The sequence below is a fragment of the Periplaneta americana genome, chromosome 15 (genome assembly GCF_040183065.1).
Source record: "Periplaneta americana isolate PAMFEO1 chromosome 15, P.americana_PAMFEO1_priV1, whole genome shotgun sequence".
NCBI lineage: Eukaryota > Metazoa > Arthropoda > Insecta > Blattodea > Blattidae > Periplaneta > Periplaneta americana.
The window spans coordinates 182,703,567-182,729,610 of NC_091131.1; the positions used below are offsets into that span (position 1 = coordinate 182,703,567).

Sequence of the window (26,044 nt, forward strand, 5' to 3'; positions counted from 1 at the left end):
TAAGTATTTTTATTTATTTATTATATTTAACTTATTTTATTTTATGTTATGAATTTATTTTAATTAAATTTAATTATTTTATTCCATTTTCTTATATAATTTATTTCATTTATTCTAATGTATCTTATTGAATTTGTTTTTTATTTAATTTAATTTATTTAATTATATCATTTAGTAATATAATATATTTTATTTTATTTTATATATTATATATAATTAATTTATTTTATTTATTTATGTATTTCATTTATTTAATGTATTTTCCTTAATATATTTCATTTAATTTATTTATTTACTGTATTTACTTTAATTTATTTTATTTCGTTTTATTTTATTTTATTTCACATATTTATTTATTTAATTTAATTAATCTATTTATTTATCTGATATATTCTTTTAGTTATTTATTTCAATTTATTGAGTTATATAATTTATTTTATTTTTATTTGATTTATTTATTTTATTTTAATATTTATTTTAATTCAATTTATTTGTTTTATTTAATTGTTTAATGTAATATGATTTATTCTAATTTATTTTAATTTACTTAATTTCATTTTATATATTTAGTTAATTTTATATTTAATTAATCGATTTATTTTAAATTATTTGTATTTTAATTAATTTAATTTAATTAATTAATTTTATTTAATTAATTATTTTATTAATTTATTTTGCTGATTTAGTTAATTATTTAATTTATTCATTTTAGTTTCATTTCTTTAATTATTTTATTGATTTATTTAATCGTTTAATTAATCAATTAATTTATTTTACTGATTATGTTTAATTTAATTTATTTAATTTATTTACTTACTTATTTTATTCTATTTTATTTCATTGATTTATTTATGTAATTGAAGTGATTTAATTTTATTTACTTGATATATTCTTTTACTTATTTATTTCAAATTATTTAATTTTAATTAATTTATTTATATAAATTATTTTGTTTTTATTTAATTCATTTATTTTAATTTTATTTACTTAGTTATTGTTATAATTCATTTAAATAATTTTATTCAATTTATTGCATTTATTTATTTTTCTTATTTTTTGTTTCATTTAGTTTAATTTATTTTATTTTAATTTATTTATTTATTTTATTTATCTATATATTTAATTGATTTTATTTAATCAATTAATTTATTTTTTATTTAATTCGATTTATTTAATTAATTTTATTTATTTAATGTAATATATTTATTTTATTTTATTTAATATATTTTATCTAATTTCCTTATTTAATTTAATTTATTTCATTTATATTAGGTTAAATATTTAATTAATTATTTATTTATTTTAATTACTTGATTTTATTTCATTTATTTATTTTATTTCATTTTATATATTCTTATAGTTATTTATTTTAATTAATTTATTCATATAATTTATTTCATTTTTATTTTGTTTATTTTTTATATTTAACTTATTTTATTTTAATTTATTTTAATTTAATTTAATTATTTTATTCAATTTTTTATATAATGTATTTCATTTATTCTTATGTATCTTACTGAATTTATTTTTTATTTAATTATTTTATTTATTAAGATAATGTAATTTAATTTATTTATTTATGTATTTCATTTATTTATTTTATTTCCTTTTTATTATATTTTATTTTATTTATTTATTTTAATTTATTGATTTATATAATTTATTTTATTTTTATTTTATTTATTTATTTATTTTATTTAACTTATTTTATTTTATGTTATTTATTCAATTCAATTTATTTGTTTTATTTAATTTCTTAATTTAATTTATTTGATTTATTCTAATTTATATTTTTACTTACTTTTATTTTATATATTTAGTTAATTTTATATTTAGTTATTTAATCTATTTTAACTTATTTATTTCAATTGAATTATTTATTAATTGATTAAATTAATTTTATTTTATTTATTATAATTTATGTTATTTTACTTTATTTTAATTTATTGATTTTATTTATTTTAATTTTGTTGTATTATAATTTAGTTATTTAATTTATTTTTATTTCCTTATTTAATTTAATTTATTCATTCATTAATTTTAATTAATTTAATTTAATTTATTTATTTTAAGTTACTAATTTATTTTATTAATTTATTTAGCTGATTTATTTATTAAATGTGTTTTATTTCTATTTATTCATTTAATTTATTTATTTTAATTCATTTCTTTTAATTTATTTAATTTAATTCATTTTTTAATTAATGAGTTTATTTATTTATTTATTTATTTATTTATTTTAATTAATATAATTTAATTTATTTATTTCAATTATTTATTTATCTTACTGATTTAATTTATTTTATTCAATTTATTTAAATAAATAGTTGATTAATTCATTCATTTATTTTATTTTATTTATTTTTTCAATTAATTAATCTTATTTTGATATATTGTCTTATTCATGTATTTTATTTTAATTAATTTAATTATTTTATTTATTAATTTAATTTTATTTCATTTAATTCCCTTAAATAAATAATTAATTAATTTGCCTATTTATTTAATTAATTTCAATTTATTTTATTCTAATTTATTTAATTTAATTTAAGTTATTTATTTATTTATTTCTTTCAACTTAATTTATTTCAATTGATTAATTAATTCATTTACTTAAACAATTTTATTGCATTTATGTTTTATTTTTCTTAATTTATTTTATTTAAATTAATTTAATTTAATTTAATTTATTTATTTTATTTCTTTATTTAATTTTATTTCATTTAATTTCCATAAATAAATAATTTATTAATTTTCCTAATTATTTAATTAATTTTAAATTCTTTTATTCCAATTTATTTTAACTTATTTTATTTTAAATGATTAAGTAATTAATTAAATTTAATTTATTTAAACAATTTTTTTCATTTTATTGCAATTATTTTTTATTTTCACTTCATTTATTTTAATTTATTTAATTTTAATTTATTGATTTAGTTATTTATTTAGTTATATTTATTTTATGCAATTTCTTTAAAATAATAGATTTCATTTAATTAATTTTTTATTCAATTAATTTATTTTATTTATTTTTATTTATTTATTTTATGTATTCTTTTAGTTATTTATTATTAATTAATTAATTTATTTTATTTAAATTATTTTATTTTATTTCACCTTATTTTTATATATTATACTTAATTTATTTTTTAATTATTTAATTTATATATTTTATTTTATTAATTTATTTAGTTTATTTATTTTTTATTTATTTAATTCAATTTATTTACTTTAATTAAATTAATTAATTTACTTAATTTATTTATTTAATTTATTTAATTTATTTTTTGTATTTATTTAATGTAATATATTAATTCATTTATTTTAATTAATTAATTAATTCATTTTTGTTTACTTATTTTATTTTAATTAATTTAATTTATGTTTTATATAATTAAGTCAAACAAGATGGCGGACGAGGTAGAAGAACGTGTTGAAAGCGCTCTCAAAATCATAGAAAATATTTCGGAAGCAGGTGGCTTCCTGAAGAAGGACTCAAGAGAAGACATGCAGAAAGCTGTAAGCATTATCAGAAACTGTTTTACGAAAATGAAAAGTGTCTTAGAAATTAACAGCAAAGAAAAGACCAAACATGAAAACGAGGTTAAGGAAGGTCGATTGGAGATCACACAAGTGGAAGACGACAGTCCCCTAGAGGGACAAGTGGCGCCATCTACCGGCCCAAATCATGAAACATCAAGCAGATGCCAGCAACTAACGGCACCTGGCGGAGGAAAACAGAACAGTATCGAAAACCGCGTGGAGACAATGGAAGAAAGAATCACAGATAAAGTAAATCACCAGATCCAAGCAATGATGGAAAAGCTATCACTCAGCGTCAAAAAACTGATAAAAGAAGAAATAAAAAAACGCGACACAACAGGCACAGAATCCTACGGAGATGGATACAAATGAAGACGAAACCAGTATACAAAGAGAATCACACAGGCCGAACATAGAGGGAGGGGAAGACCTCACCCGCCGCAGCATAGAACGGAAATCAACTCCAGCGCTACAAACTGCGACGAGTCAACATGGACAGAAGTCGTAAATCGAAGACGTAGCCCCAAATCACCACTCATCCAGACTCCAACAATCGTAGGCACCAAGCATACCTCGGAAGCAACAAAATCAGCACCCGACAATGAGCTCGAAGCGGCATGTCACAGAGCATGGCTATATATAGGCCACCTGCACCAAAACTCGACCCAGGAGAAGTTAGTGAGACATCTGAAGAAATTAAACGTAACAGAAATACTGGAGTGCGAAGAAATCCAAACGAGAGGCTCACTAAAAGCCTTCAAGGTAGGAATACCTCTCAGACACCTACATAACATCACAAACCCGGCATCATGGCCAGAGGGAGCCATCGTCAGACGATATCGGTTTTTTCGCCTCCAAAGTCAGGGAGCAAGACTCGAAAATTAACCTATTGTTATGGAACGTCGAGGGGCTAAGAAGCTCCCTCCAACTAACCGCGAGCGAATGGCTAGACAAGAACGACATCCTGATCCTAAACGAGACCTTCGCGACTAGCACCATAGATATACCGGGATTCTACTCAGAACAAATACTCGCCACACAAGCTCCAAGAGGAAGACCGTCACAAGGATTAGCATGCTACTATAAACCCAAAATTGGGAAAATCTTAACAACCGAACGAGACGAAGACTACTTAATTATCGAAACCGAAAGACTCGCCGTAATAGGAATATACATGAAACCCCTCACACCGATAGAAGACATAATAGCCACAATTATGACAGCCCTCACAAAGATAACGCCTGGATGCAACACCATCATAGCCGGAGACATGAATTGCAGAATGGACGTAAACGACAACAGGAGCAGAGAACTACTGCAGTTGTTGGCAGAAGAAGGCTTTACGTTAATAAACAATAAAAACGACAAGACTTACCTTGCTCACAATGGAAGCAGTACAATTGATCTAATTTTCTACAAGGGTTCAGAAATCAATTTGATAAGCCACAAAGTAGGTTACTCAGTAAAAGAGGCGCACCTGAAGAAACACATTCCTGTAACAGCAAGTTTCAGTATAAAACAAGCTTTCCTCACAAAAGAACGTAGCATAACTAAGCCCAGATCGAGGAAGTTCGACGTCCACTCTCTCTCACAACAGCAAACAAAAATAACGGACTTACAAGAGAAGATAGAACAAAACGACATAGATGCTGCCGCCGAGATCATGGAGGACATTATCAAAGGTGCAACTTCCCCAATAAAGAAACGAAGATCTCAAAAGTGGTTCGACCGAACATGCTACCTAGAAAGGAAGCGAGTCATCCAGGCACTGCACAAGGCAAGGATCAGTAACTCTCGTGAAGACCTAACTACATACAGTGCTCTCAGAAAGCAATACAAAACTCTCCTCAGAAACACCCGAAATAACTACATCGAATCGGAAGCAATCAGGATGGTGGAGGAAACAAGAGAAAACCCGTACAGAGCACTAAAGCCCCGAAAAACAAAAACAGTTAGTAAAATAGACATGGATATATGGGAAGAGCATTTCACAGATCTTCTTAACCAGAAAAGATCCTTACAAGCATACCCAATAAAGACCGTAGAGCCAAACAGTCCCCAAAACCCTTTCACCTCTGAAGAGATAGGCGCTACCCTATCAAAACTCAAAGACAGGAAAGCTTGCGGACCCGACGGCATCTTCAACGAGCACATCAAGTCATCAGCCGAGATACTACTTCCAACACTAACAAACCTGCTGAATGCATGCCTGCGAACGGGAAACATTCCAACAACATGGAAAACGTCAACAATTAAAGTAATGTACAAAGGCAAAGGAGATCCATGCGACCCTAACTCTTATCGAGGGATCGCCCTAGAAAATAACCATCTGAAGATACTGACAAGGCTGATCACACAAAGGATTACGGAAGAGATAGAACAATCAATCCCAGAAGAGCAGTTTGGGTTCAGAAAGGGAAGAAACACAATCCAAGCCATCAGAAACCTACTGGACGACATAGATACCGCTCTACGACACCCTCGAGGAAAATTCCATGCAGTATTCATCGATTTCTCAAAAGCATTCGATAAACTGAACAGGAGCATCATCTCCTCAAAACTAGAGTCCATAGCCATGGAAAATAAAGACCTCACATGCCTGATTCACAACATCCTGAGTAGTAACAGTGTACAGATCTCAGACAGTATAACCTTGTCAACAAACATCACGCAAACAAATGGAGTGCTGCAGGGAGACCCCCTCAGTCCTCTATTATTTAACATCGCCACCCACGACGTCGCAAAATCAATAAGAGAAGAATCTACAGATGTCAAGATCTATATCTAGTCCACACCTGTGGAGTAACGGTCAGCGCGTCTGACTGTGAAACCAGGTGGCCCGGGTTCGAATCCCGGTCGGGGCAAGTTACCTGGTTGAGGGTTTTTCCGGGGTTTTCCCTCAACCCAATACGAGGAAATGCTGGGTAACTTTCGGTGCTGGACCCCGGACTCATTTCACCGGCATTATCACCTTCATATCATTCAGACGCTAAATAACCTAGATGTTGATACAGCGTCGTAAAATAACCCAATTAGATAAATCTATATCTATGCCGACGACATGGTCCTGGGATCTCATGACAGGAGTGAACTCCAAAAAGCAACCTACGCGCTGGAAAAGTGGGCTGACCAAAATGAGCTGGAGATAAACATGCAGAAAACCGAACACATGATATTCAGGAAAGGGGGGAAGATATCTCAACAAGACAAAATCTTCCTGAAACAAGAACCTCTACAAACAGTAAACCAGGCCAAATACCTCGGTCTGACCCTACAGACCACAACAAATTCATTCAGGGTACACACCAAGCAAAGAGTTACAGCAGCCACAAAAGCCATTCATGACATCAGAGAACTAACCAAGCTATCTCTCAAAACAGCGATGATCATCTTCCACACCAAGATAGTCCCCATACTTACATACGGACTAGATCTAACGTGGGACAAACTGCGCACGAAAGACCTCCATACCCTAGAGAACGTCAAGGCTCGCTTCTTGAAGACTGCACTATCCTATACTATATTATACTATACTATACTATACTAGACTATCCTATACTATACTAATGTATACTATACTATACTATACTATACTATACTATACTATACTATACTATCCTATACTCTACTATACTATACCATAATAGAGTATATTATACACTATTGTACTATGCTTTACTAGACTATCCTATACTATACAATACTATACTATCCTATACTATATTATACTATACTATACTATACTATACTATACTATCCTATACTATCCTATACTATACTCTACTATACTACACTATACTATACTATACTATCTTATACTATACTAGACTATCCTATACTATACTATACTATACTATACTAAACTATACTATACTATACTAGACTATACTATCCTATACTATACTATTCTATCTTATACTATACTATACTTTGCTATACTATACTATACTATACTATACTATACTATACTATCCTATACTAAACTATACTATCCTATTCCTTACTGAACTATACTATACTATACAATACTATACTATACTATACTATACTATACTATACTATACTATACTATACTATACTATACTATCCTATACTATCCTATACTATACTATACTATCCAATACTATACTATACTACACTATCCTATACTATTCTATCCTATACTATCCTATACTATACTATACTATATAATCCTATACTATCATATACTATACTATACCATACTATACTATACTATACTATCCTATACTATCCCTTACTATACTATACTATCCTATACTTTACTATACTATACTATACTATCCTATACTATACTATACTATACTATACTATAATATACTATTCTATACTATACTATCCTATACTATACTATACTATACTAGACTATCCTATACTATACTATCCTATACTATACTATACAATCCTATACTCTACTATACTATACTATAATAGACTATACTCTACTATACTATAGTATGCTATACTATCCTATACTATACTATACTATACTATCTCATACTATACTCTACTATAATATACTATACTATACTATATATACTATACTATAATATAATATACCATACTTTCTAACCTATACTATACCATACTATACTATACTATAATATACTATACTATACTATAGTATAACTATACTGTACTATACTATAGTATACTATACTATACTATACTATACTATACTGTACTATAATATACTATACTATAGTATACTATACTATAATATACTATACTATACTATACTCTACTATGCTATAATATATTATACTATACTATCCTATACTATACTATATTATACTATACTATCCAATACTATACTATACTATAATTTACTATCCTATACTATACTCTACTATACTATACTATACTATCCTATACTATATTATACTATACTATACTAGACTATACCATATTATGCTATACAATAGTATACTAACTATACTATACTATACTATACAAACTTTACTATCCTACACTATACTATACTATACAAGACTATACTATACTATACTATACTATACCATACTATACTCTCCTATACTATACTATAATATACTCTACTATCCTATACTATACTATACTGCAGTATAATTTACTATCCTATACTATCCTATTCTATACTATACTATACTATACTATCCTATACTATACTATACTAATCTAGACTGTACTATACTATACCATCCTATACTATACTATACTATACTAGACTATACTAGACTATACTATACTATACTATAATATATTATTCTATAGTATACTAGACTTTACTATACAATAATATACTATACTACACTATACTATACTATACTATACTATACTATACTATACTATACTATACTATACTATACTATACTCTACTATAATATACTATACTATACTTTACTATACTATACTATACTATACTATACTATACTATACTATACTATACTATCCTATACTAGACTATACAGTGCTATACTAGACTATACTATACTAGACTATACTATACTATAATATACTATACAATACTATAATATGCTATACTATACTATAATATACTATATTATACTATAATATACTCTACTATACTATACTATAATATACTATACTATACTATAATCTACTATACTATATTATAATTTACTATACTATACTATACTACACTCTACTATAATATACTATACTGTACTATAATATACTATACTATAATATAGTATACTATACTATACTGTACTATACTTTACTATCCTATACTATACTATACTATACTATACTATACTATAAAATACTATACTATACTGTACTATCCTATACTATACTATACTATACTATAGTATACTAGACTATACTATCCTATACTATACTATACTGTATTGTACTATACTATACTATCCTATACTATAATATACTATACTATACTAGACTATACAATAGTCTACTATACTATACTATACTTTACTATACTATACTATCCTATACTATACTATACTATACTATACTATACCATACTATACTATCCGATCTGGACAGCTATGTATAACAAGTGCATGGAACTCAGCACTATCCCAACCTCTTGGAGGAGGTCACCGATAAAGGTGCTTAACAAAGGCAAAGGATTCCAGGACTCTCCTGATTCATACAGGGTGATTGCGCTAGAATGCGCCGCTTTTAAAATGTTGTCCAGCGTCATTCGAAATAGGATACTTGACGGACTAATGGAGGTAATACCAACAGAGCAATATGGCTTCGTACCTGGCAAGTCAACGGTACAGACAGTGCAACGTGTACTCGAATATATTAAAGACTCGATAAATGAACCAAACGGCCATGTTTTCGCTGCCTTCATCGATTACAAGAAAGCCTTCGATGGTATAAACAGAAACACCCTAATTCAGAAACTTGAGGCAGTAGTAGGCCCAGAAGATCAGTTCTTCAGCCTCATGAAGAACATCATGGAAACAAATATAATAAACATCAGCGACGGTCTTCTTGAATCACCAGACATCATACAAACGAATGGTGTACTGCAAGGGGATCCTCTGAGTTCCAAAATGTTCAATCTGGTTACGCACGATGTTGTTCAGAAGGTAGCAACACAAGGCATGAAAATGTACCTGTATGCAGATGATATGGTTGTGCTAAGCAACTACAGGACCTCACTCCAAGAGGCAGTCAACAACCTAGTCGTATGGTCCCAGGACAACGACATGCAGATAAACCAAAACAAGACGAAAATAATGAAGTTTCGAAAAGGAGGAAAATTATCCTCAAAGGACAAGTTTATCTGCGAAACTCAAACCCTCGAAATAGTAAAATATTTCAAATATCTAGGGGTGACTCTGCAAGTAACCGGTTTCACGTTCACCAGGCATATTGAGGACAGAACAGTCGCGGCAATCAAGGCCACAATGGGGATACGAAACCTCAAGTCCCTGTCACTTCAATAGGCCTACCTCTACACTAGACATCGTAGACTCTGAAGCAGGATCATGTTCAACATATTCCGAACTCAATCTCAAGTAATTCGCATTATCTTCTTTTAAAGTAAGGTTACAGCAGTTATTATATCCCTTTAACTGAGCACTGGTTGATAGCTGATGATTCTCGGGTATTACGGAGCCCATCTTAAGCCACAGTTCCATTTAAACGAAAGTTTAGCTAACACTTCTGCAAACATATCGGGGGTCCTAAGGAAGAACATTGTAACTGACAAAATGAACTTTTGCAGTAGAATTAAAAACAACTTCGGATGGCTGTGAAAAATCAGTTTACCTTAACAGAATTGTAACTACATAACTACAAACAGGAATGTATATAAATATTTACAAAAAGTATAGTAATTTGTTTTACAATGCCACTGAATTTAATATTATTCATCACAGCCGTGATAAATGCCAGGAATATGGGGTGTATTTCGTCACACTGATAGCAGATCGATGAATACTTTACTTTGGGAGATGGGTAGTGGAGCAATGTAATCATATTTTAGATTTATATCCTTCCAAGTCCTGAGTTTGACGTTGCGTTTTATGTCAATGCTACTGTATGTTCTTGTCCATCAATATAATTGTATTTTTTTAATATTTTCTTGCTTAATTCAGGAAAAATTTGAATTTGCTTCACTTTCATCGAAACACTTATTCATTTTCTTCTGTCAAATTTCAGTTGTCCTTTTCGTTGGCGATTAGAGACTTCAAGTTTTTAAAATCGATTTGTGCTATTTAAGTTACCTCTTAGGGTTTCCACTTGCTTTAGCCATTTTCACTAGCATTATCCGTAGTTCAGAGTGAATACTGTTCGTCCTTTTTTTCTTCGTTCATTTAAAGGATGGATTTAATCTGCTTTATTCCAAGAGTGTTCTTTTTTCGGGAATTTATCCTGAACAGACATATCATAATACTATTGTCAAATACAATGTGTTGTAGAAGTCTCTTATCGTTATCATCAGAAGTATCTTGCTCTGGTGCCATTTCCATTTGGTGCAGGTCAATCTGTGATACAAAATGATAGGATGCTAGGACTCACGTTACGGAATGCGCGCTGGTTCGAGTCCTCATGGGGGAAGAAATTTCCTCATGAAATTTCGGCCAGTGTATGGAACCGGTGCCCACCCAGCATCGTGATGCACTTGGGGAGATACGATAGGTAGCGAAATCTGGTTATGAAAGCCAGCTAAAACGTCTCGGGGGATCATCGTGTTAACCACACGATACCTGCATTCTGGTTGGATGATCGTCCACATCTCCTTCGGCATGTGGACGTGAGGCCAGCAGCCGGCTGGTCTCGTTGGTAATGGTCCTTCATGGGCTGTCGTGCCTCGGATTATTATAGGTCTGCATGTTGTTGTAAAATGCAGATACAATACTTTTACAATTACATACACTGATTCAATTATTCATTCAGAGAAGACTATGGTAACTGTGTAACGGATCATTATTGCGAAAGGAGGCAGTCGACAATTCTTAAGTGAGATACAATACTTTTCTACGTATAAAATGTATGAATGTTGGTTACAATATTTCAATATAGCGCGATTACTGCCCAAATATCCAGCCGATATTTATTCCACAGATGGTCTGTTATGAAACTTTCAGGTCTATGATTAAAACTCAAATTCTTCAAAATATCAGTTACAATGTTCTTCCTAGGGACCGTCGTTATATGTTTCAGGCAACATAACAGCCAATAGAATGTAGATTCCACGCATCACGATTAACAAACGCTGTCTGTCTGATGTATAAAACATGACATAAATTTCGAAAATCATCGAGTACTTGGCAAGCAAGAAACATTGAGATTGTAACCAGTACCAGTAACCAGTAGATCTATTATAGGCGCTTTCATCTAGCAAGAAAACTCAAACTATTTTCTGAGAAAGTATTTTCGCTTGGTGAAAGTAGTTTGCGTTTTTCTCGCTAGAGACTAGATGGAAGCAGCAATTTTTGTCATCTTCATAACTGCCTAGGACGGAGCCCCTGAGAATCACTCGCAGAGCCCCGAGGGCTCCGCGGAGCACACTTCGGGACCCGCTGGTATATAGTATAAGTCTAGTGTTCTGTGTCGTATAGTATAGCATACAGTATAGTATAGTGTAGTATAGTATAGTATAATATAGTATAGTATAGTATAGTATAGTAATAATAATAGTAATAGTCATAGTCATAGTAAGTCATAATCATAGTCATAGTTACGGTTATTGTTACATTTACAGTATTTAATATAGTAATAATGTAGTATAATATAGTAGTCTATAGTGTATATATATATATATATATATATATATATATATATATATATATATAGTATATAGTATAGACCTAGTGTACTTGTGGTATAGTATAACATACAGTATAGTATAGTATTGTATAGTATAGTATAGTATAGTAATAATAATAGTAATAGTAATAGTCATAGTCATGGTTATAGTTACAGTTACAGTAATTAGTATAATAATAGTATGGTATAGTATCGTAGCCTATAGTGTATAGTATATAGTATATAGTATATAGTATAGGCCATATGTACGATGTGGTATAGTATAGCATACAGTATGGTATAGTATATTATATTATATTATATTATATTATATTATATTATATTATAATATAGTATAGTATAGTATAGTATAGTATAGTATAGTATAGTATAGTATAGTATAATATTAATAATACTAATAGTCATAGTCATAGTCATAGTCATAGTTATGGTTATAGTTACAGTTACAATAATTAGTATAATAATAGTATAGTAGGATATAGTATAGTAGCCTATAGTGTATAGTATATAGTATAGCCCTAGTGTACTCTGTGGTATAGTACAGCATACAGTATAGTATAGTAATAATAATAATAGTAATTCTATTAATAATAGTTATAGTCATAGTCATAGTTATGGTTATAGTTACAGTTACAGTAATGAGTATAGTAATATTATAGTATAGTATAGTATAGTATAGTAGCCTAAAGTGTATAGTGTATACTATAAAGTATAGGCCTAGTGTATACTGTGTGGTATAGTATAGCATACAATATAGTATAGTATAGTATAGTATAGTATAGTATGGTATAGTATAGTATAGTATAGTTTAGTGTAGTATAGTATAGTATAGTATAGTTTAGTCTAGTATAGTATAGTAATAATAATAGTAATAGTTATAGTCTTTCATTGCAAACCCAGCATCCTCCAATTTTGACCCTCTTATTTTACCATCACAAGACTCATCATGTTATGTTTGCAATTTCTTCGGGAAAGATAAATGAGGTAGCTTCCCGTTGCTTTCAGCACCTCTCTCTCTCTCTCTCTCTTTCGCGCCTTAAAAATTCCAGGAGCTCCAATGTGGAGATGAGGACAGTGGATTTGACTAATTAGACCCTCCAGACTTAGACGAAATTCACTACAATGTTCAAATGTCAGTTCTATTATGGTTTTTGACCCAACCAGAGATCGGTAAACGCTGATTAGCCTTTGCTTCACTTCATACAATAGTCAAAATAGTCGTATGCATACGACTGTAGCCATACATATGGAAACCCTGAATACTACTGTTACTGCAATTGGCTGTTGTACGTTATATTATTATTCTACAATAAACCTTATAACAGGGTAATATTGTAGTATATATAAAATCTAAGGGACTGATTGAAAAATTGAAAAATGCTGGGTTTGTAGTGAAGGGAGGAACACTATGAATGAATAAATGCACGAACGAACGAATACACCCCACCGCTGTGTTATAAGTTATAACGCTTAGCATGACTGAGCGTGAAAATAACCGGTCCAGAGTTGAAACCATGTTTGGTTTTTTCCCGACGTTTTCCCCTCAACCAATTGAAGCAGAATTGCTGGGTAACTTCCTGCGTTGGACCTTGGATTCAACTTCATTATAATATCTTTAATAGTTTCAGTTCGACCAGAAGATACAGCAGACGTAGTACCGTGATTTGCATACAGATGGCACCTGTGTGAGGAAGCTGCATGACCATAGACTTTCTTTTAAGCCTCACATGAATAAAATTGCTGCCAAAGGATATGCTATGTTTCAACGTTTGTATCCTTTATTCAAGTCGCCATCGCTGAGTTTGTGGACTAAGAAAACTTTCTATATAACAATAATCAGAGCTAGCCTCCTATATGCATATCCAGCTTGGTCATCTGTCAATGGGTCTCTACTGAGAAGACTGCGTGGTGTACAAAGAACAGTTCTGCGCACAATTGCTGGAGCTGATTACACAACATCCAATAAATTTTTACATGAAGTTTTGGACATAGCACAATTGAAGAGTTTTCGGAAAATTTAAAATTCAAATTTATACAAACATTGAAAAATCATCCAAATCCTCTGCTACAGAAGTTTAATCATCAAACATAAATAATAAAACCCAAGTTATACCAGCCATATCTTTTACAAATTCATCATGGTTTAACATCAAGGACTGAAGAACTAGACTGAACAATTTCAAAGTGTTATAAATTAAAGGAGGAGTCAAAAGCAAGTCAGCTTGATCTCCGGTCATATAAACTTTCAGTGAAACAAGATGTTGGTTGGTTGGTTGCATCGCAGGAGACGAAGGGGCTTTCATAGCGGGCTGCGTCAGACCAGGGAGTTGTGTAGCAGAATCGACGGATGGCACTATGGTGACTCACGATATCGACGGCAATTCGATCATCAGGTCAATATAGGATATATCAGGACGTAGTACGTAATTTGTGAACAGATGGCATCGATCTGAGGAGGCTGCAGAATACAAAATGTTTCAAAAGTCAGGAACAATGGTGATATTCTTTCAACAGGATCGAGGCGAGCCCAGACACTGCAACGTACATTGCGTACTTTTACGTGAACGGTGAGGTCAACACGCAGAACTGGCGATTGTGGAGTGACTGAACAGATGCTACCGTCCAAGATGCAGGGTGTGAATAATATAATAGTGCGGTGTGGAATATGGGTGGGAGGATCGTTGGTTCGTTTTTTAACGAAGGTACCCTGATCGACGAGGAGTACAAAACTGACTCTCTTAGAAGAGTGTGTCTTGCCATCAGTTCTGAAAGAGACGGCGAGTTGCCTACAATGTTTCTGCAGGGTGGTGTTTCACCGCATTATGGTTTAATCGTACGTCAATGGCTTGATGACCAGTTTCCAAGAGGTGGATAGGTCAGCGAGGCCCCGTTGAGTGGCCGCAATGTCTCTTAACCCCACACCAAAGGATTGCTACGTATGAAGTCATATGAAGGCAATGGTATAAATCCATCAATCTCCGCTATCTACATCATATGAAAAGAAAAATAAATACCGCCTGGTGTAGGCCTACTCCTCCTCGTCTTCTGAAGAAATAGGAGCGTTGTTTCCTTTAGAGGGTCGCCATAATAAACATATCGTACAAGCAATACACGCTTAAGTAAACATTAAGGGTGGTAAGCATAGACATTTCGCTAGCCCGCGCTACGAGCGTGCTAAACTAGCCCCGGCTATCGAGTGATTACTTGTACAGGATTCATATCATATCATATCATATCATATCATATCATATCATATCATATCATATCATATCATATCATATCATATCATATCATATCATATATCATATCGCTAACACTGGTTTATGAATAGGAAAAACGTTAGTTCGCTGATCATTCACCGGAAGTCCGCGCTAAGAATGTCTATGAATATGGCCCTAAGGTTTCTGACATTTGCCTCACTTCATATTGACAGGGAGGCGGAAGGGCTTTCCTGTTTACGGTAAGTCCATAGTCCCCTTCGCATCTTACGTTTACACGTTAAGGAATATCTTATGCAAGACTCCGCTATATTCTTCATTTGCTTTTGTTTGTTCCATTTTCTGTATCTTTATATAGGCCTATCAAGTGTTTTAAATAATTATTTATAATAAAAGTGTATACCTAGCAGGGGTAAATTAGGTGCAAAATAACATCCTTTCCCTAGTCGTGTGGATCAGGCGCTGCCCAAAGTGGACATGGACAAATTCACGCTATAGGAGATGGTTTATTGTGTTAAACACAGCACACGACTTACGAAAAATAATTTAAAAAAATTGAAATAAATCTGAATACTAAATGGCAATCGCAAATCGTCCACTATCAATGCTGACTCGCACTGTTTTATTAATTTCTGTTTGTTCGTTTTGTAATAATTACCGATTTAAGTTGGTTAACATTTTATTCGGTAATTTTAAAGATACAATGAAAAGCTATGATTGGTGAAACTAAGGCTTAAGGGGAGGTTGTAAGCCCTATCCTCACCGTGTTAAATTTAGCAACTTCAGGTACACTTATCTCAGAAACTATTCAATCTACATCTATGAAAATTTGCACACCTGTAGTTGTGATCTTCCTTAACCTACCGACTTTTTCTTAATTTATTAGTTCAGCTAAAAATAAAAAAAATGTTAATTTTTAACCAAATCAGCTTACAACCTCCCCTTAAGTACTTCCGGTGATTTCGGAAGTGAAAATCCTTGAATTTGTAATGTTTTTGCAATTGATCATATATGCACGGCACAGGCCTAACCTAAACTGTTGCAGATTCGTATATGCAATGCGTTTCCATCATTTGTTTAAAACTCTCTTTACTTCTTGTTAGTTACTATTTTAATATTATATAAACAGTTTACTGAAAACGTAAAAATGGAATTATGTAAATATATGGAAAGACTCGGTAATTTAATTATCACTAAAATAATTTATCCAATAATAATAAGATGAAGTTCAAGAGATACTAACGCGGCACACGGGAAATGCCATGAAATCACTCCAACGAAGTATGAAGGCACTGTGGGACCGGTGTCCACATTTTCGACCAAATTATGTCCTTAAATGAAGAACAGACCATGAGGGGGATTGTTACGCGGTAATAAATTAAATATTCGCACATACTGGGCTGTGTTTCCACACCTGTAAATGTATAATAAGCATATTCCACAATATGATTCCATATTTCGCAAAGCTAGTGCGTTTTGCGTAATAATTCATGCCCGCACTTTAGACAAAGCTAGCGAACATGTCACTGTGGACACGAAGAAACCTTTTCTGTAGCACGCAACTTCCAACTTGATTATTTGTAAGTTCTAAGGTAGGCCTACAGGAATCTGTGACAGGTTAGGTTATATTAGGTTAGATTAGGCTTTTCATATGCCTTGTGCATTCGAATCTGTAACAGGTTAGGTTGGGTTTGTTTAGGACTTTTGTATGCCTTGTATAGGCCTATACTAAGTGAAGTATAATGTGCGATTCACTTTTATTTTGAAGTGTTCTACCTCTTTATTTAATGCGTTAAATAATCACTTTTAGGTTATCGGTACCGATCAATTATTTCCACTTTTTACCTACTTTCTAATGTTTACAAATCAATTGACATCCTATACCAGTGGTCGTCAGCACTCGCTGAAATGTGAAAAGGGTAAGGGGACCCATCCCGTGTGCACCGTGGTGCAGCAGGAAAAGGTAGAGGGCATACCCGCTAGCAGCTACGAGTGCACCATGGTGCACTGTGTTTTCCGCGGGTAAGTGACGCTAGCCCCAGGGTGCTCTGTGTTGACGACCGCTGTCCTATATGAATTCTTCACATTCCAAACTACCTTCCCACTGAAAATTAGGCTGTTTCACTTTTTTCGTCAATAAAATGGTCAGTGTCGAGAGCTATAGATAACCCCTCGGAGAATATTAAGAGAAAATGCCTCTACATATAGGTCCTACAGAAATTCTATGATTTAAAGGCAAATATAATGGATCAATTTTTGGCGAAAATGAGATTTTTCTGTATGTTGTGCATCCTAATGTTATCTTTATTGTGGCAAAATATGGCATGCGTATTGTATTTCTATAGTATTCTCTCTAACCAATTATTATGAAACATGGTATGAACTATGATTTTATACAGTCGTTTAAAATTTAAATTATCGCTCCTGAAAGACTACAAAAAATGACATATTTTGTCTTGGAACAACAGGATTCCTCTCTAAGAACAGGTATTTGTAACATATTATTTTCCCTGGTTGATATAAGAAGTTTGTAGCCGGTTATTTAACGGCGTTTTATCAGCTACAAGATTACTTAGCGTCGAAGACATTAGTCACAATGAGATGTCTTTTAAAGAATATGGGGTCGAAGATTCGCCATGTGACTATCTAACATTCTGCTTACAGTTCGGAAAAACTTGAGGAAACAAAGCCAGTTATTCAGCTGAAGCGCAACTCCACATCGGTAGGGAAGGGAACGTGTGATTAAAGCAGTGTTAAAGTACGGCAGTCTCTAAGAATGGCTCTAATATTCCTGCTGGTCACAATGATGCTGTTTTGTAACCACCGGACCAAGATCCCTCCTATTGAAGTCAAAGATAACCTATACCTACAGGAACAACAGTGTTAAGTAATACACGCAGTTGCAGTATGAGTGTGTAACCTATACTAATAAAAAACAAACACTCAACATTTACTTTGACATAAATTCTAAGAAAGAATTCTATGGAATAGTCCGAATTCAAGTTGGAAATATGAACTAAATCACTTACGTGTAACGCTTGAAACGTGTATATCAGTACATATTTCTTCCCCCATGCGTAAGTATTTTACCCCTATCGTAAATAAGAAATAGACACAGGTCTGTCTATAACACGTTTCTTAATATAATAATAAATATACATAATACACACCAAGCTTCAGCTAGTAGCTTGAACGTACAGTAAGTATTACAGTGATAAACGCACATCAAAAAGATTTTTTTTTTAATTTGGAGGTTAAACGTGATAAAACATAAAACTTATTTTATTAACTATTTTAAGTATCTAAACTGTCTTTGCTGTAAATCAGGGATGTTTATTAATGCCCACAGGAGCAAGCGCGCGCTTTAGAGCCCAGGAGAGCCTGAGCGCTTTACAGCGGAAAGGAAAGAGACAGACGAAAGAGGTGGTATATGCCGCTTGGTCGAGCTATATTCAGGGATGGCCAGCACTGATTCAATGGATAAAGGGAAGAGAACTTATTAAAACTGTATCCATGTTAATTTTTAGATTTTCCTGAGAAGTATAAGTGCATTACAAGAATGTAAGTTTTAATTTTAATGCTCATTTTTCACAAGTTTGATTTTTTTATTCAAAAGAAATATTTTCTCAACTTTTCGTATAGAAGAGTGAAATTTCCAGGTATAGGCCTATTTATTTAGTAGCCTTACAGAATGTTTTCGTAAATCTAGTATACCGTAAATACGTATTACTGAAGATAGTGTATTCAAAATTTTGAAAATATTCGCATGGAAATTGTTCATAAGGAAATAAATTAACAAAGTAACTACCGTTACATCATAAGCAAAAGATACGTGCACATGTGTTGTAAAAATGTCAGCTCTATAGCTTCAACAGATTTCGAGAAAATAATTTAATATTCTGATGATAGGAAGTTGCTCACAAATATCACCTTAAAAGCATAATGCGATAAGAATTTTATTATGTAATATTAGTTACACTTAAAACAGATACAGTACCTAGGTAACTTAGCTTTGTACTGTAATATTGTTTTGATTAGTTTATTGATTACTTTGTAAGTCTAAAGATACCATCAATATAAATTCCAACTTATCATGTCATTCTGAATCTCTTTCTTTGGAATATCACTTTCTTTATGAAAGATGTGTTTCATCCACTTAATACAGTATAATTATACTACTATGAAATTTAAGTGAATATTCCTTCTTAACTCTCTATTATGTTATTAAGATTTAAAACACAAGTGAAATATTAAGAAATCAGTGTTAGTACTTTTGTTTTACAGACAATATAGATAATATTAAACAGAAAGAAGCCATATAAAAATAAAGACATAAAATTTCGCGTTCCTTTTGAAGTTTGTGCACCACTGTTTTCTTAATCCAACAGGTTGCTTATTCATATACACAACCCTTTCTCTTTCCATACTTAGCGCTTGCTGCCCGCGCACGACGTCAAGGTCAGAAAAATGCGCTTGCTTTGACATCACTGCTGTAAATCATCAGTATGTAACTTACCGTTATGTTGCACCGTTCCCTTCGTAATCTGTTCCTAATCTTCAGGTTTACACCGAACTTTAATTAAACTCAGTCCACAAAAACTATTTACATGCACACAACAGATTCCAACGAAGGAATACTGTCAAGGAAAACTACGCACTACACAATAACACTGGTAAACAATCTTGAAGACAGATGGTCGTGATTTTAGGGTATCAGCGTAACTACTGTCACGCGCTAACCGCTACTCCACAGGTGTGGACTATATATATGTACAATGAATTCAAACTTTATTTATGCCCCCTTGAGAAATCCACTCGCTTTCTATCATATTAACACGAACGTTTTGTTCAATAGTAATATTGTAAAGTCACACACAGTTTAAAGACAACGAAACTGACGCAGAAAAACATACAGGCGACTCCACGAAATGCAATGTTAGCAGATGAACACACAAGACGCTTCCCGATTGTCAACGCACGCACGCACACACACACTGTATGTGGTGCAGCGAGCGTGAGAAAGATAGACAAGAACAGATTTCTCTTTCCATGTGCAGGTCCATCTAGCTTCATTTTCTTACATTGCGAATTTTATTTTCCAACCCCAATTCAGTCTTTACTTTCTTGAAGGATGACTGAAAATCACATTTTCTGTTTCTGCTTTTTACTAATTCAACACTTGTTCTCTACGTCTTGTCTCTAATATAAGGTATATGTACACCTTTACATACAAAAATTTTTGTTTTGTAAACTTTTGCTCTGTAAAATTTTTATACAATTGAGAATGGTATCAGAAAAAGAATGAAGTGAACAGATCCCTTGAAATTATGTCTAAATTGTTTTTAAAAATTATTTTGTTTATACTTTTGACATGCAACTTGAAACATGATAGCTCATGCAGTTTTTAAGATAGAGACATTTTTTCACTCTTTTATAGCTAAAACTATTCTTTAGTGCCTGACATAGAGCTATTTTTTATTTTTATTTACATTAATTAAATATTACCATATATGTAATTTACAATAATATTTTATGTTCCATAAATCATGTAAAAATCCATAGATAATTATTAATTATATTAATGTTATTTTACTCATTGTCAGGCACTAGGGGACATTTCAAGCTTGAAAATGACACCAATATCTTCTTGGTATCACCATATTTGGCTGAGATATCATGTTTGAAAGAATTAAATATTCTAAAATTACTATTTACAGAAATGAGTCACAAACTTTGAGAGCCTAGAAGACTCCATCTCGTTTTTCCAGAAATTGTTAAAGTTATATTTCTTAAAATTTTCACAAATCTCCCAACTATTATACATATGTGCAGTATGTGGATAAGCTTAATACAGTCTGCAAAAATGTATGGTGGGGTTTCATGGGATTACTCTAATATATATATATATATATATATATATATATATATATATATATATATATTACGTGAAATGCTTTTATTTAATTCAGTAAGTCGGTCTCGGTAGCGCAGTTGGTATAGCGCTGGCCTTATGTGCTTTAGGTTGCGGGTTCGATTCCGGCCCAGATCGATGGCTTATGTTAGTAGATTTACTTGCATGTAAAAGAACTCCCCCGGGACAAAATTCCGGCACACCGACGACGCTGATAGAATCTCGGCAGTTGCGAACGTCGTTAAATAACATACTTTTGTTTTAAATTCAGTAACTCAGAAAGATTGCCTTCTTCTGTTGTTTCGCTCTGTCATTATTGACTTTATAGTAAATTGATTACTTCTCTTGCTTTTTCCCTTGCTAATTCACAAACTAAAAAAGGTCGTGTTCATGTATTTCTATCTAATGCCATTGTTGTTGTTGTCGTCGTCATAATAAAGCCATTGTAGTTAAATTAATCATTTTTACTTAGAAGGAACGGGAGTACCTCGAGAAAACCCCTCTGCAACGTCTGCTTTGTCCACCACAAATTCTATCATGATCTCCCGGGGGTCGAACACAGGTCGCTAGGATGGAAGACCAGTGCGCTGGCGGCATAGGCGCGGCGATTGACAAGGGAGCACACTCTACCTGAAATTTTGGAGATGCTGAGATACATAAAAAATAAAGATAACCTGTAAATATTATCTACAAATTTCAACTGAAATACTTACGGAAACAAGTTGTGTAAAATATCGCTGATTGAAGTTGAGGAGCCTTCTTTCCAGGACTGCGACTCCACTCTAGCTCCGCCTTCTGTTCGTCTGGACCCTCGTACAGCTTGAAGTTAAACCAGCTGCAAATTTGTTATTGTGAGAGATGTAGTCGTAAAAAAATTAATACTAAGCCTCTTCACGAAAAGTGTATTATGAATATAATAAATAAATAAATATTATTATTATTATTATTATTACTATTATTATTTGTTATTGATTTACTAATCCATACTTACACTAAGTCGAGTAAGACAATTCATTATTTTCATTCATTCAGCCTCTCATAGTTTTCTGCGCAAAGACAGGTCTTTCACTCCAAATCCAGCTTCCTTCAGTCTTTCCTATTTTCTGCCTTCCTCTTCTCTCCGCATATGATCCACATAATATCTTAATGTCGTCTATCATCTGATATCTTCTTCTGCCCCGAAATTTTCTCCCGTTCACCATTCCTTCCAGTACATCCTTCAGTAGTCAGTTTCTTTTCAGCCAGTGACCTAGTCAATTCCTTTTTCTCTTCCTGATCAGTTTCAGCATCATTTTTTCTTCACTCACTCTTTCCAACACAGCTTTATTTCTTATTCTGTCTGTCCATTTCATACGCTCTATTCTCTCCATATCCAAATTTCAAGTGTTTCTAGTCGGTTCTCTTCACTTCCTCGTAATGTCCATGCTTCTGCCTCATATAATGTCACACTTCATACAAAGCACTTCACTAATCTCTTCCTTAGTTCTTTTTCCAGAGGTCTGCAGAAGATGGTCCTTTTTCTATTAAAAGCTTCCTTTGCCATTGCTGTTCTCGTTTTCACTTCCTGGCAGCTCATGTTACTGTTTATAGTACACCCCAAGTATTTGAAGCTGCCCACTTGGTCTACTGCCTCATTGAGAATTCGCAAGATTACCTTCTTTATTTTTCTTCCAATGACCATGCTCTTCGTCTTATTTGCATTAATCTTCATTCCATTCTGCTCACAGCTGTCATTTACCTTCAGTAGCATATCCCTTAGTATCAGCTCCTCTTCTGCTAAAAATGCTGTATCATCAGTAAATCTTACGCACTTTATTCATCTTCATCCTACTATCACTCCTCCCATGTTCTGAAAACAGTTCTTCACTAAATCCTCCAGTATATGTTGAACAGGGTAGGTGATAAAGAGCATCCTTGACGTACTCCTCTCCCTATTTCACTTCTTTCAATTACTATTTTAAGAAGTAAAAATAAAGAAACAGGGCGCTCACAGGTTGCAGAGAAAAGTACCGGGGCGGCGCTTCATCGCACCCTGACTGCACCCCTGCAGTTATTGTATAACGTTGTTACACTTGTATTGTGGTTGGTAAATCACGGAGTGGTTGAAACACAAATTAATCGTGCACCAAGCACACCGGATTAAGGCATTTCAACACTCTTCTCGCCCACAATGCTTACACTGCTTGTTAGAACAAAATTCTGTGGGGATTTGAAACACCGTTCGTTGCTCTGGTAGCCTATGTGTTTTGTTCACCGGCAAAAAATCCTGTAAATTGCTTTCCATAATCGGACACACGACCGACCTGTTTGTAGCATCGTCAAATCCGTCTCGAAAACTGTACCTGCAATGACGGAAGAGTTTTGCCGTTCCCTTGGGTCACACACGCCTCTTTCAACATAGTGCTTCTATATACATTGTGGCTTTTTGCTAAGTTCTATTCTCTGTTTTTAAGTTATATTATAGTTTTAACTTCTGTTTTTAACTTTATATGCCAAGTGTTCACTTATTATAACATGTTCTATTCGACCTACACGACCTGAAGATGCCAATCAAAATTGGCGAAAACGTTTGTTTTTAAATCTGTTTAAGTTTGTTATAACATGTTTTATTGTGTTTTTATGTTAAGTATTGACTGAATAGAACTCATTTATCAATTAACATTGAACTTAACTGAACCAATATGCCTTTAAAATTAAGTTAAGTCTCAAATTTTTAGTTAATAAGTCTAACACAACGAAACAAGTGTCACTTCCTTTTTCATAATTTTCCTCTTCCACACCATAGAAAACAATTTTATTTCTTCTGCTTTCAATTTCCCATCTTTTCACTATTGCTTTTAACACAACCTGCTCTTGAATAACCTCTTTTAACTTATTTTCCACTTCATTATACCTATTAACTAGTGTATCTAAGTCATTTGAAACTTTTTTTTAGTAGAACACTTGCTTTCTGTCTGTCTTCTCTCGTTTCTTTCATGTAGTTTATCCATCCTCTTTGAAAGACTTCATCACTGTTGTCTCTTCCTTCCCTAGAGCCTGGTCCAGGGTTTAACTCCACATTTCCAATAATTAATGGGATTGATAAAACAGCCGCGGTCAGAAATATATTGTATCTATCTATCACTACAGCGTTTTCACATTTTGTATGCCTGTGGTAATGCCCTGCATTAGCCTATAGCCTCCCATCCGCGCTCTGTAGGAAACTAGGTCGTCACCCATAACTTCTTCACACACGCTAACCTACTTATAGACACTGTTTACCACTCGACTGCTCTCTACGACTGCACTTTGTGAACTGGCATTCAAATATAAAACTATTTCTTTTTTTCAGTGAGGTGTTTTTATGAGCACCCCTTGCCCATTTAGTAATAGTTGATTTGTTAATTCCTTTCAATGGAAAAGCCCGGTCAAAAATATATGTAACAATGTTTATAAATGTATCTGCCTTTTTCTCAATGTCACTTTCGTTTAATACTTCATTCCAATTATCCTTAGATAATAAGAAGTTAAATTGCTCAATATTTTCAGCATTATAAAATCCTTCCCATATGCAAATGTTTTCATTTAGATTATTTTTGTTTGTTTTGGTATAGTTATATGTAACAGGACTGCATTATGGTCAGATAATCCTAGACCTATGTTCTCTGTGTTAAATCGATTTGTTACTAAATAAAAAGAAAGAAATGGCGAAAGAAGAGATGCAGCTCTTTGCTTGTTTCATTCTTGAACTGAAACAACCCAGAACTCACCACGTGGAGGTGGCTGCATGTCGAGTTCCGCCCTGCCCATCCCAACCTCCCTACCTTGTGGGCAAGTCCATTTCATTATTCATTCTTTGTTCTTTCAATTATGTTTATACTCTTCGACTTGAAACATTATTTAGATTTCCATTTCATATCTTTCTTGCCTCAATTTATAAAAGTCACATTATTATGATATTCCAGTACAATATAATCAATTAATGCATATCAGTGCAACGAGAAATATGAAAAAATGCTCGATGTCATTCTTTTCGTCTGTCATTTTTTTCCCTTTTAGCTAAAGTGTAGGATAACTTTCGGTATGATGAATAATATTTTGTGACAAGAATTTAGTAACT

General features: G+C 32.3%; 1 long non-coding RNA gene across 1 annotated transcript in view; it reads right to left on the reverse strand.

The window, feature by feature from the left end:
- LOC138715568 (uncharacterized) overlaps nt 1–25,413 on the reverse strand; it is a 73,187-nt gene extending 47,774 nt beyond the window's left edge. Inside the window, exon 1 of the long non-coding RNA XR_011336461.1 lies at nt 22,433–25,413. This is a non-coding gene — a long non-coding RNA (uncharacterized lncRNA). The remainder of the gene's footprint in view (nt 1–22,432) is intronic.
- Between the last annotated feature and the right edge of the window lie 631 nt (nt 25,414–26,044).